This window comes from Callithrix jacchus, chromosome 8, assembly GCF_049354715.1.
Source record: "Callithrix jacchus isolate 240 chromosome 8, calJac240_pri, whole genome shotgun sequence".
Taxonomy (NCBI): Eukaryota; Metazoa; Chordata; class Mammalia; order Primates; family Cebidae; genus Callithrix; species Callithrix jacchus.
Genome location: NC_133509.1, coordinates 108,666,422 through 108,684,474, shown reverse-complemented (window position 1 = coordinate 108,684,474; position 18,053 = coordinate 108,666,422). Strand labels below are relative to the sequence as shown.

The 18,053-nt window shown below is 51.8% G+C and overlaps 1 protein-coding gene across 4 annotated transcripts in view; it reads left to right on the top strand.

Moving 5' to 3' along the window:
• MIDEAS (mitotic deacetylase associated SANT domain protein) overlaps nucleotides 1–18,053 on the top strand; it is a 71,931-nt gene that overhangs the window by 20,447 nt on the left and 33,431 nt on the right. The window contains exon 1 of one of the 4 annotated variants that reach the window (XM_035260975.3): nucleotides 5,109–5,650. The exons of 2 other annotated variants lie outside the window; for them this stretch is intronic. The gene's annotated coding sequence lies outside the window, so the exon portion shown is untranslated. Of the gene's footprint in view, nucleotides 1–5,108; nucleotides 5,651–6,002; nucleotides 6,660–18,053 lie in introns of those variants that run through there. One more of the 4 variants, XM_035260977.3, reaches the window with a different exon arrangement.

The following is an 18,053-nucleotide window of genomic DNA, read 5'->3' as shown; positions in this document are numbered from 1 at the left end:
AAATGATAGCGAACACTTATAAAAGACTTAATGTGTGCCAGACACTGTTTAAGTAAAGTCTTATCATTCCCATTTTGCAGATGAGTGGTTGGGTAACTCCCTCAAGGTCATGAAACTAGTGTGAGTCAAGATCTGGACTCAGGTCTCGGCCTGTGCTCTTAACCTGTACACCCCCATGAACATGAATGTTGGATTCCAGTCCATGATGTATCAGTATTTGTTTTCATTTAAAATCAATGCTTTAAAGCATGTCCTGTTGCACATATTGAGTCTCTGGAGTTCCTGTTCCTTCTGGCCCATTGCCACAACACAAGGAAGCCAAGCTCCAGTGAACAGCCAGTGAGGAAGTCTGTCTGGGACTGGTTCTGCAGAGGGCATGGAACTGTGCTAAAGTGAGGCCTTTGAGAAGCTGGCAGTCTCGCTCTATGAAGAAAGGGCGTTTCTGTCCTGTGGCTCTGCCAGACTGCCCTCCCTGGCAGCCACACCTGTTTTGTCCTTCTCCCTACACCCGGCCAGACATCTTTCCCAGAGTGACAGCAGCAACTGGGGACATGTACAGAGGCTCCCTCTCAGGCCTGACAAAGGCACTCAGAACCTGGCCCAGGCCTGCAGGGCAGGGAGGCTGGGGAGGGGGCAGGTGGGAGGGCCAGGGACACAGACAGCTGTGGGCTGGTGTAGCAAGCATGGCCCTGTCCCAGAACAGGTGAAGTCAATGTGAGCTGAGGAGGGGTCCCCTGGGGTTTTTTTCTAAGGGTAAAAGAGAAGACAGTGCAGAGCCATATCAGCACACATGACTGGGGTGGTTGTGAGCTCCCGGTTTGCTCAGAAAAGACCTGGCAAAAAGGGCTGAGGAGAAGACACAGCTGTTAGAGCAGTGTCCCTACTCAGGCTGGGAGGACAGTCCTGTGGAAAAGTATGGTGGAAAGAACACAGAGAACGGGCTGGGAGAGAAGCCTTGGAGGACACCCCAGATGATGAGACATTGAGTCAATGCTGGAAAAAGTCTCTCTGGGCAGAGTCCATGAGAGGGTTACCTGGTTACCCTAAGGCCAATGGAGTCTTTTCAGGTAAAAGAACTAGGTTCTTTTTTTTTTTTTTTTTTGAGGCAGGGTTTCCCTCTGTCACCCAGGCTAGAGTATTGTGGTATGATCTGGGCTTACTGCAACCTCCATCCAGATTCAAGCAATTCTCATGCCTCAGCCTCCCGAATAGCTCAGACTATAGGTGTGTGCCACCATACCCAGCTATTTTCTATATTTTTATTGGAGATGGGGTTTCACCATGTTGACCAGTCTGGTCTCAAACTTCTGGACTAAGGTGATCTGCCCACTTTGGCCTCCCAAAGTGCTGGGATTACAGAAGTGAGCCACTACATTGGGCCTGGAACTAGGTTCTTAACAAGGGATAAGGTAGGTTGGGGAGGAGATACAGGACAAAACAGTTAAAATAATAATTGCAGCCTCTTCTATGTACATAGCATGATTGAGTTATAAAGTAGTTTTTTGTCCTTTTGATCTTCTCAAGCCCCTGGAAGGTGGGCATCCTTTCATTCTTCATGCCACAAACACGATGCATCTGTTATGAGCCTAAAAAGGTCGTAAGAGTGACAGTTTTCCTGAGTTCCCTGTGTTTTCTACACCCTTCTCTTTCTTCTGTTATAACTGTAGGCAATGAGGTCCTGGAGGTCATACTTTAGTTCTGTAGAGGGAAACGACAATAGGGACACACATGAACATAAGGGACACAAGGACCTGGCATGGTGGACTTGGGATGCCCTCAATAGTATTTGCACTCCCAATTCCCCAGGCTCTGCTAAAGGTTGGTGTTTTACTTGAACACACCACGCATGCTGGCCTCATTGGAGGAGGAACAGTGGAAAAAGGACAGGCATGCAGGTATGGAGTCTGGGGAGAAAGACATTTCTCTGAAATAGTGATGATGGCAGCAGAATATTATTGGAGGAAGGTGGCTGGGAGGTGAGAACCTGGCTTCCTTGAACATTTTCCCCCAACTTTGTAACAGCTTTAGTGAGATATACTTCACATACCATAAAATTCACCCTTGGAAGATTTTCTTTTTTCTTGAGACAAAGTCTTGCCCCCTCACCTAGGCTGGAGTGCAGTGGCGTGAACACAGCTCACTGCAGCCTTGACCTCATGGGCTCAAGCAATCCTCCTACCTCAGCCTCTTCAGTAGCTGGGCCCACAGGGACCCACCATCACACCTAATTTTTGTATTTTTTTGTAGAGACCAGGTTTTCTCATGTTGCCTGGGCTGTTCTCAAATTCCTGTGCTCAAGCGATGCTCCTGCCTTAGCCTCCTAAAGTGCTGGGATTACAGGTGTGAACCACTGTGCCTGGCCTCACCCTTGGAAGATTTTAGGTCTAGATACTGTTGATGAAACACAGGGCAGTGACAGACCGTTCTGAGTGGAGTCCAGAGAGCTGATGTAGTCCTAGGAAGCCTCTCAAGTGCCATATTCTACCTTCATTGGGAATCAGAGTTTAGGAATCTGTCTAAGGTGCTTTACTTCCTGGAGTGTTTTTCTCTCGTCAGACACACTCCTTGTTAGCTGGAGCTCTGTACTCCTTTTACCTGCAGTTTGTACAGACGGTTGAGGGTGGAGAAAATCCCACTCTGGATAAGGTCTCTGGAACACCTCCCTACCTCCCTGAAAGGTCACTCTTCTTGGTTGCCCCAGAGGCTTGCAGGAGGGGCTGGAGCTTCTAAAACCAAAACTTTCACTTCACACATCAGTGATTCTGCACTGTCATATCTGCAGCAAAACTGACCTCCAGGGCTTTCCCAGAAGCACTGCAGCTTTCTTTACATAGCCTCATCTGCCCGCCTTTTCGAGGCAGACTTCTCCTCCTGCCAAACAGGGGCTATTTGGTATAGTCTTGAGCCCTCCTCCCCTGCACACTTGTGCCCCTTTTCTTCTCTCTTCTCCTTTCTTAGGTGGCCTGAGTATGGAAGTTTAGTTGTAGTGAAAGGCAGTGCTGCTCCAAGGTGAGCAAGGCTCCTTCAGGGCCACTGACTTCTCTGTTTCCCCTGCCACCTGCCTCCACCCTATGTGCTGCTTCCTGGGCCAGGTCCTGCAGCCTGGTGTGGGACAGGCAGAAAGTCCTGGCGGGGCAGGGCTGAGGAGTGCCCTTTGGAGTGGCTCCCACTTGTTCCCTGAAGGCTGGGTCCTGGCTCCATGGTGGCAGGCTCTTCTAGGAATGTGCTCCACAGCTGGGTTTTCTGGTTGGTTGGGAACATCCCTGGGCTGGTCTGCACTAGCTCTCAGGGGCTCACTCTGGGCTGGTCTAAGGCCAGCTGCAGGGGCTGGGCTCTCAGTGGAGCTCAAGATGGCCCCAAGTCTGCAGAGGAACTTGGCAGCAGTGGGCACTGGAGACCAAATGGCTTTGCTTTTGCTTCCCTCACTTGGCTGTCTTGTCAGCGGGAGGGAAGAAATCAGGCAAATGAAAAAAGTAAAAAGGCTCTACCCTGATCCTCTGCCAGGAGTCTTGAGAGTCTTGCCTCTGCTTGGCGGTCTGCATGCCTGAGCACTGCAGTTCCTCAATTGCTCACTGCCTTCCTCTGAGGGAGGAGCAGAGAGGTAACAGATGTTTGGCTTGCCCTGTGTCCTGGTGTAATTCACTTAATCTCTCTGAACCTCAGATGAGAAAACCTTAGTATTTTCATCCACAGAATGAGAGGCGTAAAATTCTCGCATGCAGAGCTGTTCAGAAGACTATATGAAGTGCTCTGAGAACTGCCAGGAACAGTACCGTCATCATGGATGCTAAATCTGGGAACCTGGGCTTTTTTTTTCTGTAGAAGGTGGTTTCCCTAGCTCCACTCTTCACTTATTATAATCACAGAATCCTGGATCTTCAACTGGAAGGGATATCCTCTGGCATAATTATCTGTATTTTGCAGATAAGATTGTTGTAAGTGTTCCTTATTTTGACATATCTGTCATAACATCGTGGAAATAAGCTCTTTTCCTCTTGGGGCAGTGTGACCTCCAGGTGTAGGCAGGTGCTCCAGCCAGCAGAGCTGGAAGACTGGACAGCCATGCCCGTTAGGAGAAAGTGCAGGTTTTGCAGGGTTTCTAAGCAGAAGATCTAAGTTTTGCCTGTGCCCTCCACTCCCCACCCTGGCCCTGTCAGCTCAGTGAGTGTGTGAGAATCATATTCTGCTGCCCCTCCCTGAGAAAGTGAGGGATGCACCTGGTTCTCAGGTCTGGCCACAGCGTTTTGAAAAGTGGCTGCCAGGACACACTGTATTCTTCGGTGGTTTTTCTTTCAAAGGAAAATCTCCTTCTGACCCATCTCCTTGAAAAACAGCCACCACCACCACCAAAAAACTTGGAAGAACAGGACTCCCCCCGTCTGAATTTTCCCCTGGCCCTAGAGCCGAATTGAATGTGGGGGCCAGAACCAACCTCCTGAGATGCAAAAATGTTTCCTGTCTTTCCACCAGTCAGGCAATGGGGCATCAAGGCTTAGGCCAGAGAATCGATCAGGGGGATATTTAGGGAAGGCAGGGGAAAATGTGAGTATGGAGTGAAAAGCAGCAACTCTGACCTGAGCTGCCAGAATTAAATCCAGGAGATTTTCCTCAACTAAGTGATGGAGATGGAGGCCCTTTCTAGGGACTAAGGCTAGTTTCTCAATAACCTTTACATGCACCAGGACGCTGGTGAGCCAGAAAGTGAAACCTGGGGAGTCTGTTAATAAAGTGCCTTGGAGAGGACTGTGCATGATTTACCGAATCCAAAACCAGAGTGAGTTTCTTTGTGGAAGAAAGCGACTTGTGTCTTCCCCAACATCACACACACTTTCCTGGCAGGCTCGATGGGTTTCCAAACATTTCGTCACCGTCTCCTCCTGACCTTGGTGTGAAAGGAACTAGCAGCGTGGCCCGTGGGTTCCAGCGAAGCCATCGGGGGCGCCAGCCTGGGAGGGGGGAGGGTGGTGACCGACTTGTGAGTGGAGGTGAGGTCTGTTGGAAATCCCCAGCCCCGGCCGCAGCCTGAGGTTTAAAGACGCCTTCCCCAGCCTTATATGGTCGCAGGAAGTGGGCGGCGCTGGGCCTGCTGGCTGAGGCCGCCCCGAGACAGTTGTGCTGATGAAGTGGTAGAGCTGGTTCCTGCTCGCCGCGGTGCCGCGCGCGCCGGCCGGCCGCTGGGCGCTCCGCGCTCCCAGCCTCGAGTTGTGCAATCCTTTGTAGCACGCCAGAGTCCTCCTCCTTCGCTGTTGCCTCTCGCCCTCTTCTGTCTTTTTTTTTTTTTTTTCCAAGCTGTGAGCTCAACCGATGAGTCAGAGCCGTGCAATCCTGACACTGCATCGCAGGACTGGGGGTGACACGGAGGGAGGGAGAGTGCTCGCGAGGCGGACAGCACGGGCGCGGGGCGCGCCGAAGCTCCTGCATCGTGAGCGGGGGGTGACAACCCGCGTGTCCCGCTCGGGCCCTGCCAGCAAACTTCCAGCCTCCGGGGCGCCGGCTGGCGAAGCCCCGCGAGCGCCGCGGGGAGGCGACGGCGCCTGTTTGTTTTTAAAATCGGGAGTGCGTGCAGGCGGCTGGAGTCCCGGAGGCGACCGAAGGCGGCGGCCCACGGCGGAAGGGGGACAGCCCAGGCCGGAGCCTGGGCAGGAGCTGGGTAAGTGAGGCTGTCCGGCCGGCGGCCGAGGCCTGCACGCGGCGGGGCCGGCGAGGGGACCCCAGGCGGCGCGCGAGCTGTGGCCGCTCGTCCAGCGAGTTGCAGCTCTGCAGGCGCGGCCGGGAGCGGGGGCCGCCGCGTGCGAACTTCTGCGGCCTGGGAGGCGCTGGATGGGCGCGTGTGGCCGTGCGGGGGCCGCTTGCAGCCCGCCGCCCCCTCCCCCGCGGCCCGCAGCCGTAGCTGCGTGTGCAGCGCAGCCCCGCGGTGTTTGTGCAGCTACGCAGCTTGCGCGCGGCTCCCGCCCACCCGGGCGCGGCCCCACCAGGAAAGCCCTTCCCACCCGGCGGCCCGCGGCGACTCGGGAATCCGGCTGCTCCTCTGCGGGAGGAAAACGTGGTGTCCGCGGAGACCGGCTGGCGTGACGGAGCCCAGGCCCGGAAGGCGCGGCGAGGGGCTCTCCAGCTGAGGGAACTTGGCGCGGGAGCCCCTTCCCCTGCCAGCGTGCACGGGAAAGTGGGGGGCTGGACGCAGCGTCCGCGCCGGGAGTTTGGGGGACAGAGGTGCAGGGGCGGCGGGGAACTGGGGCAAGTGCAGTCAGCAGAGGCCTAGGCTGGAGCGCTTTGCGCGGGCGGGCGCACCTCAGACCTGTCATCCTCCCGCGCGCCCCCGCACGCCCGCGCAGCCGCAGCCGGCCCAGCCCGCGCGGCGCCTCGCGGGGAGCTGCGTTCCGTGGTGCCTAGCCGCAGCGCCAAAACCTTAGATTCGGCTAGTCCCTTCATATGGTCGGCTTGGTGGAGCCGGTCGCGTCGCCTCCCAAGTCACAGATGCAGGAGTGCGTGTGCCAGGTTGCCCCCAAGGCCTCTGGGTAAGGGCCCAGGGGAGGAAGGGGAGCCTCTTGTGCCCTGGGACCTTCAGGCTTCAGCCTCAAGGCGGCCCAATCCGGAAGAGGTACCTGCCAACCAAAGTGGAGGCCGCGTGTCCGTCCCAGCCCAGCCTCCAGCGAGAGCTGGTGAGATGAAAGGGGAAGTTACATGCCCCATTTAAAACTTTGTTGGTCACAACTTTGGTGGCTGCTTTCTGTTTCCACATCCCACGTGGGACCTGTGTGCCAGCCTGTGGAGCCTCTCGCGCGGGGTGGCGGGGGGTGTCGGATGGGGGAAGAGGGGCTGGCCATGAGAGCTGCAGTGGCACGAGTGTGCAGGGAATCCCTATTAGCAGCTGCGGCTGGAGGAGGGGATGTCAGGCTTGCTCCGGCTGGGTGAGCCTGGCCTAATGGTCTGGGATCTTATTCCTGCAGCTTCAGGGTTGAGACTGAAGGCCTGGTGAAGGTGGGCTGAGAAGCCAGTCCTCCCTAGGGGCCTGAGGGGAGAAGCCACCTGTCTTGCTCCAGAGCCTCCGACAGAATGTGTGGCACATACCCCTTTTGGATCAGAGAAATGCACCCTTTCCTCAGGTGTTAAGTGGCTTCAGGAACCAGGGGAAAGGAGAAACCTTCCTGGGTTGAGAATTCGTAGGTCCTCCTTTTCCAACTTCTCTGGACAGTGAATAATAGGAGCGTAAACATTCAATTACCGTGATAAACCATCTTCTTGCATGGCCCTGGTCCAGTCTCCACTCTAATTGGATTGGTTTCTGGCTGGTTACTCTGGTCTGTGTAGCTCCCCGGGGGACAAAGGGGTGAAGAACCTGAAGGATGCCCCCAGGTCATACAGCTTTCCAGCTTGCTCCGGAGCAGCCTACCCACTGCCAGTGTGGCGTCTCCACGTGTCAGCAGAACCCCCACTCCTGTGGCTCTGTCAGCTCCTCACCCCACCCCAGGAAAGAGTGCCCTGGAGTGCCCATGGGGATGAGAATTTAATTTTTACATGTTAGATTTAAAAATAGCCCCAGTGTTTGACCCTGTGGGCTGCTGCTTTCAATACGTGGAAGAAAAGACAAGACAACATGCAGTTATGGACTTCAGCTGAGGGCCTCCTGTGGCTACAGTCCCCAGAGAAAGGCTGCCCAGCGTTGCCAAGACCTCTGACAGAAGAGGGGAAGGGGAATGGGCCCAGTCCAGGAATCTTCGGCCTTGATAGCCCCTCTTTTGCTCATGCTGGGGTGGGGACCACAAAGTGGCTAGGGGTTTCCAGCTTGTTCTTCTAGTCCTGATTCAAATGCCACTTCTGAAGGCCATAGGCATCTTCTGAACACTCATTTCCACCTTATGTAGTTATTTGTGTACACATCATAGTGTGGTGGTCAAAAACAAAGACTCTGAGCTAGATTACCTGTACAGTATCTCCTTCATAGAGTTGCTGGGAGGATTCTGTGAGTTAGTATATATAAAATGCTTAAAGCACATTTCAGTATTATGGTAGCCTCTGCTTCTAGTGTGAGCTCTGAAGGGTTTGCACAATGCTTGGCATCTAGTAAGTGTTCAGTGCTTTTTTATTTTGGCCTTTGTCTCCCAGACTGGAGTGTAGTGGTATGATCTCAGGTCACTGCAACGTCAGCCTCCTGGATTCAAGCAGTCCTCCCACCTCAGCCTCCCAAGTAGCTGGGACTACAGGTACACATCACCACACCTGGCTAATTTTGTATTTTTACAAAATTAAATTTTTTGTAAATTTAATTTTGGGGTTTTGCCATGTTGCCCAGGCTGGTGTTGAACTCTTGGGCTCATGAAATCCACTCGCTTTGGCCTCTCAAAGAGCTGGGTTTACAGTCTTGAGCCACCATGCCTGGTCTTAGTGCATGTTAATTAAACAAATTGGTGAAATATCTCCATCAAAAAAAATGTGGACCTGGCATGCATTGGGCCCAGTGAGTCCCTGCTGCTGGGACCTCCTCACATTGCATCACTGGTTTCGAAAAGGTCGGTCCACCAGGGGTGATTGTGGTGCTGGTGAACCCAGTTTCCTGGCACTGCCATGTAGCTGGCCTTGTGGAGTGCATGTGTCAGTCATCCTGACCCCAAGGGGACCTCAGGATGAAAGAGTTGTGGAGCCATCTCTCTGGGGATCTGCTAGCCTGAGCACTTCCTTTGGCCAGCCCAGGTTGGCACCCTTCCTGTGTGTGTGCAGGCACGCATGCATCAGTACAGAAGCAGCCTGGGGCTCCATTCTTCCCTGACTCACTGCAGGTGGCAGGAAGTAGAGCCAGTGGTCGCATTCTGTTGGAGGGATTGCTTCTTTCTGCAAATGAGACCTCTTGACTCCGGGACTGAAAAATTGCACGCTGGGCTGAGGCTAGGGTGGAGTATGCTGAAATCCCCAGTTCTTACTAAGGGATCTGCATTTGCATTCGAAGCAACATTCAGGATATGGTGAGACTATGAGCTCATTTTATGAATCAGAAGCATTACAGCATAACTTTAATGTTGGAAACTGCAATTTGGAATCCAGATCACCCTCCCTCCACCTCTACACACACACACACACACACACACACACACACACACACACAGAAGCATTACAGCGTTACTTTAATGTTGGAAACTGCAATTTGGAATCCAGATCACCCTCCCTCCACCTCAACACACACACACACACACACACACACACACACACACACACATGCAGAGAGAGAGTGAGAGAGAGAGAGAGAGAGACATGGGCTCTCACAGTCACACACTTGGGAGCAATAATAGTGCATCAGATCAGATTCTGGATCTGATCTGATCCAGCAAAATTCTGGAGGACTTCTGCCTCCATACTCAGAACGCCTTTCCTGGATGGTGTATGGACAGTCACTTGGGCAGTGACTGCAGCAAGTCTGGTGGGTGCATGAGAATGAGGCTTGGGCAGACCTGGGTTCATACCCCAGCCTCTCCTCTTGCAGTGTGGCTTTGGGCATTGCTTAACTTCTTGGGCCTCAGTTTCTTCACCTGTAAAATGTGGATGATACTAGTACTTCATAGGCCATGAAGGTTAGACAGGATTATGCATGCAAAGTGACTGACACATACTAGATGTTCAACAGATGGCAACTCTCATTTCATCAGTTCCCACTGAGTCCAGTGTGTTTGCCTTTTGCTCCTATCAAGGAAGAGGAAATGCTTGTAGTAGGAAAGCAATCTACCAGGCCTCTGAGGCTTGTATAAATGAAGTTCATTGTGCCCTGGGAACAACTGCTCGATCTACTCCACCCTAGACATGTGGCCCAGGCCTGGCGTCTGTGCGCCTTTGAGGGGACTCTGTCCCTGCAGCCGAGGGTTGAGGGCCCAGTTTCCCAGAGATCAGATTGTGCTCCTGGGAACCTACCCGCTCAGGCCCCAGGCTGAGCTGCTCACGTGGGTGGGCAGGAGGAAGGCTGCTTTCTCAGCCAAGGAAAAAAAGTCCCCTGTTTGCTTCACCTGAAGCCTCACAGTGTGACCTCGGGAGAGGTTTGGGTAGAGCCGAGGGTGGGAGTTTTTCCTCCAAAGACTGCTTTGGCTCTTTTACCCATTAAAATTAGGTGCAACAGCGAAGGAGACACCAAGAATTATAAAAGAAGAAAGTTGCCACTGTCAGAGGAGAACGGGAGTTTTGCTGGGATGGGAGTGGGGGTCTCCCTGAGGGCTGCAATTGCTGGTGAAGAGTGGGGACTTGGGTCTGAGGCTTCCCTGGCAGTCGCTCTTGCTCTTCCTGGAACACAGTCTTGTGCTGTGGCCAGCCAGGGAAGGTGCTCCCTGTTCCCTCTGCCTTTCTCCCAGCCGCAGGGAGCTCTCGTGGTGACAGCATTTTTTCCAGGCAGTGCTTCTTCTTCCAGGAGTCCTGGGAAGGAAGGAGTGAGGGAAGCAGCCAGGGCAAGGTTTATCTGGGTTAAAAGTTGGATGGAGAAAGTGAGCTATAGTAGGCTTGTAGCCAGCCAGAAGGGGTTTCTTTCTAAAGCCTCGCAGCTTCTCTGGGGAATTGGAGTCCAGACCAGAAGGAATATGGTAAGGGATTTTGATCCCCTGCTTTCCCCAGCAGTTGGGCAAAAAGAGGCCCCTATCCAGCTTGCTGTTGCCAGAACTTGACGACGGTTCTTTAGTAGGTAAGTCCCCACCACCCCCAGCTCAGAAATGGGCTTAAGTGATAACTTGCAACCCTGAGAGTGCATGTGCACTGGCAGCTCCTGGCTGTGGCACAGATCCTTCCCCACAACCTGACCTTCCTGTCTGAGGCCCCACCTGGCCTCAGCTCATAGTTCTGGCCTCCAGGGGATCATCCCAGTGCTAGGAAACCCTTTGGGACATCTAGTCCAATTCCTTCATTTTCAAATGGGGAAGCTGAGAGGTGGTGAGTGTTGCTTGATGTTTTAAAGACTGGCTCCACTTTCACTTTGGGAGGGTAGAAAGGGAGTGCTCCTGTGTCCCTTGCCTGATTGCTACTCCTCCCAGTTTGGAAGCTGGGAGGGCAGCTTGAGTGCAGGAAGAGTCCAAAGGAATACTGTCTTGGCTCATGGGTGTGGCTCAACCCTCAGCTGGCTCCATAGTTATTTGTCTGTTTGCGTGTACGTGAGTGAGTCCTGTGGTTGGGAGGCTGGATCTGAGTGAAAGCAGAAGTACCCACACTGTGTCAGCTGTGCAGCACGCAGCGGGGGGGACAGTTGGGAGAGGAAAAATGGGGGAAGAGGCCCGTCTGCATGGTTGCTGCTAGTTGTGCTTTCTGTCCCTGTTGTAATGCTTGCATACTTGAGTGTAAACAGCTCTTCCATGTTGCTAGCAGCTGCCTTTCCTTACCGGCTTTGGGCAGAAGAGGCACCAAAAATAACCAGGCGGGCATTTCCATTTGTGGGACATTTACTGTGGTGGCCTCTGGGCAGGCTTGCTTGCTTTCTGCAGGCCCCGTGTCTCTGCTACACCGGGAGTCCCTTCTACTTCCTGCAGCCCTTCCTCAGCCTCCTTCTGGCCATTGCACCTTCCGCTTTAGTGCTCTTCTTAGAGCGAGCCCAGGAGGGTGGTGGCTCATCCTTGTATTATCTGGGAAACACCCTCATCCCCCTGTATCCCTGCAGGCAGGCCCTGCTGGCATAGCTGAGTTTAAAGGAGGCCCGTGCTGGGTGCCCTCTGGACTTTTCTTGCCAGACCTCTCTCTCTTGGTTCTGTAGGCCGGGAGCCCTGTGTGCCTGCAGAGCCCGACACTGTTACTAGGACTTTGAGTCTCCCTGTCTTGCCCCACCTGGCCAGCCCTGCTCTCTGCCAGCTGTGGAACTGGAAGAGTCGGACCATTCATTTCCTTCAAGGTGTTAAAGACTGATAATGATGTCTGAGCCACCCCTACACAGCAAGGGAGATAGGAATCACATTTATTGAGTGCGTACTCTGTGTCAGACGGCACTTCATCTATGTATTACCTCATTGAATCCCACAGTAACTAAGATGAAGCTGTTGTGCCCATTCACCAATAGGGAATGCTAGGCTTACAGAGGCTGGCCATTGGAGAAGCTGGCACACATTGCCTCTGACTTCTTTTACCCTGCAGCTCCCACACTTCCTCCGGCTCTTTTCATGTGCACTAGGAACAATGCTTTGATCCTTGATGCGAAGTGCTGAAAGGGGAGGAATTTTGGGCTGAAAGGGTGGGGAAGACCTCTCTGCCGCCTCCCTCTCGCCTCCCTCTCCAGATGCTTCGAAGGGCAGCCAGGAGTCCAACCTTGAGCCCTGAGGCCCTGCCCTGGAGGACTCACCTCTGGGCCTGAGGACTACCTGGCCAGGCTCATGTACTGGAGGAGAGGAAAGGCTTGGTTTCAGCTTAGTGTGGGCTTCCTGGGGACCTCCCAAATGTCTCCTCCTCCCTAAAAGTATCTCAGCCTCTAAGGTACTGAGAACAGCTCTGGAGATCATAGGTTGCGGCTAGGTGGGATCTTTGGTCTCCCTTCTTGGCTGCTGGGTCTGACCTGGGGCCCGTCGTTCCAGCTAGCTTGGCCCAGGTCCCAGAGAGCCTGGTCGGTGTGTACTTGGGGCTTGGGCTGGATGCTCTGCTGTGCCCGCACACTGTGCCAAAGGCCTCTGGGTGTATTTTAGGAACAATAAAGAATAAATCAACATAGGAGAAAAGGCCCTGCAGCAGCTGCTCAGAGACTGGAGAAATGCAAAGAATGTGCAAGCCTTTGGCAAAAGTCTTGCATCTTGACCTGGGCCTGAGGAAGGGTGTGAGGCTGATGTGATGTTTCTGGATTCAGATGGGTGTCTCTCTGTGCCCACTTTGCAGCACTTCTAGGAGGCCCCAGGCAGCCACACTGAGACTTCCCACTCTGCTGGTGGCAAATGTTTATGCTTCCTGGTCACTAGCACATATTGGGGAGCCATATTGCTCTCATTCTTCACTCTCACACCACACTGGCAGCCACTAGCTGGGTCTTGGCCCTTTCCAGCCCTGGCCAGTCAGGAGAGCCTGGGTTGATGAAGACTTCATAGGTTTGATGCACACATCAACACCCCCTGCTCTACCTCTCCCAGACCAATGTCAGGGACCTGGCATTGCCAGGTCTGAGTGGTGCTGAGTAGGAGAACATCCACCTGGGAGGCCCTCACCACAGCTTTATTCAAGTAGTCAGCCATGTGTTCTTAAACAGGACACTTTTACCTTTGAGGACTTGGTTGTATGAGCCATGAAATGGAGATTTGGACAAATGATCTTTGGAGTGAGTGGGCATCTCTCTCTCCTCTACTTGGGATGTGTGATGAACAGATTTTATTTAGGAAGTTAAGTTATTGGGAGGAGCAACGCTCTGAGAACACCATGCGGAGATACGGGAGGCTATGGCTGGGGGCTGATGTTCAGTGTCTTGGGTGGGGAACCCAAGCAGAGAGCTGATTTGACCTAGTCCTCAGGGTTCCAGGAGAAGGGACAGGAGCATGGGCTCCATAGGGACTCAGGGTATCTGACAAGCAGGGGGAGAAGAAAGGCTTTATTTTACTTTTATTTTTTTGAGAGTTTCACTTTTGTCACCCAGGCTGGAGTGCAGTGTGGCACCATCTCAGCTCACTGCAACCTCTGCCTCCTGGGTTCAAGTGATTCTCCTGCCTCAGCCTCCCAAGTACCTGGGATTATAGACACCCACCACCACACCCAGCTCATTTTTGTATTTTCAGTATAGATGGGGTTTCACCATGTTGGCCCAGCTGGTGTGGAACTCCTGACCTCCTGATCTGCCTGCATCGGCCTCCCAAAGTGCTGGGATTATAGTCATGAGCCACCACGCCCAGCTGAAGGCTTTATTTATTGATTTATTTATTTAGAGACAGAATTTTGCTCTTGTTGCCCAGGCTAGAGTGCAATGGCACAATCTTGGCTCACCGCAACCTCTGCCTCCCGCGTTCAAGTGAGTATCCTGCCTCAGCCTCCTGAGTAGCTAGGACTATAGGGATATGTCACCACACCTGGCTAATTTTGTATTTTTAGTAGAGGTTGGGTTTCTCCATGTTGGTCAGGCTGGTCTTGAACTCCTGACCTCAGGTGGTTCACCCACCTCGGCCTCCCAAAGTGCTGGGATTCCAGGTGTGAGCCACCGTGCCTGGTCTGGCTTTATTTTTAAAGAGCTGTTGGCTAACCTTAGGCGTGGGGTTGGAGGGTGTGGAAGGGGTGTGGCTTCCTCTTAGGCAAAAGATGCCGAGCCCTCCACAGGTTGGCCCAGTGGTGGTAATCACCTGTAGCCTCTTCATCTTCAAAGCACTCACTTGCCGGGCCTCTTCCACTCACCTTACCCAACCAGCCACATCTCAGAACATCATGGTGGTTTTCAGGCTAGCTGAAGCTGCTTTTCTGGGAGCAGATATGAGCAACTCAGAAGCCGCTGCCGTCCGTCCCAGGCAGCCTGGTGTGACGTCCAAGTCTGAAACTCTGTGGGGAGGAAGTTTCCAGAAAGGGCTCTAGAGACTGGCAGGCCTGGGTGCCAGTTCTGGCCTTGCCTCTATACTGCTATGACTGGACAAGTGATTTGACCTCAGTTCTTCTCAGTTTCCTTGTTGAGAAAGAAGGAATAATAATACCTACCTTGATGGCCTGGTGTGGTGGCTCACGCTTGTAATCTCAGCACTTCGGGAGGTTGAGTCAGGAGGATCCCTTGAGGCCAGGAGTTCAAGACCAGCCCAGGTAACAAAGTGAGACTCCATCTCTACAAAAACAATAATGATAATACCTACCTTTTTGTGAGAGGATTACACAGGATACTGTGTGTAGTGTGCTTAGCACCATGCCTGGCATGTAATAGCACCCTCAATGGAAATGTTGGAGGTACTGATGAAGCCCTGTTTGTGTGATGTTGGGAAAAACCTTGGCTCCACGCTTTGCCCTGTGTCTTGCCAACTGATGGAGCCTGCCTAAATGGAGGCACGAAGCATTGTTACTGCAATCCTTGATTTTGCTCCTGTGTGTCCTCGGGCAAGTTTCTTTCCTTCTCTGGACAGCTCTGTGGAACGAGGAATTGGAGTAGGTGAACATTTACATCCCTTGCTATTTGGAATCTGTTCAGCTTTCTCAGCTGGGCCCTGCTTTGCCAGTTGGCTCTGAAGAGAGGTTGAAGCCACCTTTCTCCATGTGGCATGGAGGCTTTTATTCCAGGGTGAGATGGTGCTGAGCCTGCAGCCTCCAGCTCACCCCTGCAGTCCCTGACACTTCAATACCCTTTGGGCTCTCTTGGCTTCCAGGGGCTTTTACAGATGCCCCGCAATCTGGAGGGGAACTTGTTTCTGGCAGACTGGGGCTGTTTCTTAAGAGGAGTGTTAACAAACCATGCTCTGCTTGGAAATGCCCCCAGGGAAGAGCAGCAGGAGCTGGCTTTGTGAAGTTCTCAAGTGTAGCATTCCTTCTGAGGCCAGCAGGTGTAGATTTCAGATTTTTCTGGGAGGGTGGTAGAAAGAGCAAGGACTTGGAAGGCACACAATAGACATTTGAATCTTGCTTCTGCCTCTGTAACAGCTGAGCCTCAACTTCCCTCTGGAGAATGGGGACATAAGACTCCTCCTTAGGAGGTTTATAAACATTGATTCGAATATGTAAAAGACCCAGCCCAGGGAAGTACTCCATAAATGTTAGCACCCTTCTTTAGGGAAGGATCTGTCTTTTGGATATTTTGTAGATGGCCATGGCAGTGGAAATATTTGCCTGTGGCCATTTTTCCCAGGGAAAAGCAGGGCTGCCTGACAAGCTGTTGCAATCCCAAAGGCCTCTCCATCCGCTAGTTGTTTTGATGCCAGGATCAAGCTTGGGGTCAGGTTCAGTGTGTGTGTGGTATCAGGAAATGGGAGAGGGGCTACCCAGGCCTTTGCAAGAGTCTGAGCTCTGTGGCTGCCTAGGGCTGTGCCAAAGGAGTGGAGAACATGAGGTGAGGAGGGAGGGGCCTTTCTGAGCTGAGAGAACTAGGTGAATTACTTTTAACCTTTTGTTATTGATTTCCATTTTCAGCCCATTTCGATTGAGAACATACTTTGAGTGATTTCAGTCCTTTTAAATTTGTTGAGACTTGTCTTATGTCCTAATTGATGATGAGTTGTAGAGAATGTTCCATGTGCTTTTTTTTTTTTTTTGAGACTGAATCTTAGTCTTTTACCCACACTGGACTGCAGAGGCATGAACACGGCTTACTGCAGCCTCAACCTTCTGGGCCCAAGCAATCCTCCTGCCTCAGCTTCCTAAGTAGCTGGGACTACAGTGGCCACCACACCCAGCTAATTTTTTTTTTCTTGGTAGAGACGAGGTCTTGTTTTGTTGCCCAGGCTGGTATCAAGCTCCTGGGCTAAAGTGATCCTCCCACCTTGGCCTCCCAAAATCTAGGTATTTAGGTATGAGCCATTGCACTGGGCCTGCTCTTTTTTTTTTTTTTTTTTTTTTTTGAGACTGAGTTTCGCTCTTGTTACCCAGGCTGGAGTGCAATGGCTCAATCTCGGCTCACCGCAACCTCTGCCTCCTGGGTTCAAGCAATTCTCCTGCCCCAGCCTCCCGAGTAGCTGGGACTACAGACGTGCACCACCATGCCTAGCTAATTTTTGTATTTTTAGTAAAGACAGGTTTTTACCATGTTGACCAGGATGGTCTCAATTCTCGACCTCATGATCCACCTGCCTCGGCCTCCCAAAGTGCTGGGATTATAGACGTGAGCCACCGCGCCCGGCCAGGCCTGCCCTTTTTTTAAAAAAAAAAAAAACCAGTTCACCTGCAGCTGCAGTATCTGTGTGCTCTTGAGAAGAGTGTGTATTCTCCTAGGTCGAATTGGTTTATAGGGCCTAAATCTTCTATTTCCTTGTCGATCTCTATTTAGTTGTACTGTTCAGTATTTAAAGTAGAGTGTTTTCTCTCTCTCATGTGTATGTATAAAATAAAATGAAAAATGTAGAGTATTTAAGTTTCCAACTATTGAGTTGCTTATTTTTCCTTTCAATTCTGACGGTTTTTGCTTTATGTATTTTGGGACTCTGTTAGGTACATGCATGTCTATAACTGGTATAGCCTCCTGAGGGATAAACACGTTGATCATTATAAAATATTCTTTGTTTTTAATAACAGTTTTTGTCTTAAAGTCTATTTTGTCTGATATTAGTATAGCCATTCCAGCTGTCTTTTGGCTAATGTTTGCATGATATCTCTTTTTCCATCATTTACTTTCTTTTTTCTTTTTTGAGATAGACTCTTGCTCTGTCGCTCAGGCTGGAGTGCAGTGGCACCATCTGAGCTCACTGCAACCTCCGCCTCCTGGGTTCAAATGATTCTCCTGCCTCAGCCTCTGGAGTAGCTGGCATTACAGGCATGTGCCACCATGCCCTGCTAATTACTTCCAACTTATTTGTATCTCTGAATGTAAAGTGTGTGTTTTTTTTAAAGAAATTACACCTTTTTTAAAAAGTACATCTGCCATGTAATTGCATATTTGTTTAAAAGTCCATTCTGCCAACCTCTGCCTTTTGATTAGATATCTAATACATTCACATTTAAAGTAATTATGGATAAGGTAGGATTTATGCTGCCATTTTGTTATTTGATTTCTTTATTTCTCATGCCTTTTTTATTCTTTTGTTCTTCCATTACTGTCTTCTTTTGTATTAAATAGATATTCTTGAGTATACCTTTCCTGGCCTGTAAATAATGGGACACAGAACTGTAGGGGTTAAATAAGGTGCTGCCGGCAATGCACTTAACACAGTGCTGGCGAATAGTAAGTGTTCAGTAAACATGGGCACTCAGTTGGGTCCCAGGCCCCAGGCGAGGTAAGAGCCATAATCAACTCTAAGACTGGCTGAGTGCGGTCTCCTCAGGGCTCTGTGCGACCCCTCACGTCTCCTGGGCAGGGCACAGCACTCTGGCAGGTAGTGCCTTTGGGGAATGGGGAGTGGTGGATCCTGGGAAACTTCACCATGCCCAGCATGACCCTTTAGCCCATCTCCTGCTCCAGTGCCTGGACACCACCTGGCTACTTGTGAAGCATCCTAGATTCCCCATCCTGCTCTTCCCACCCCCGACCC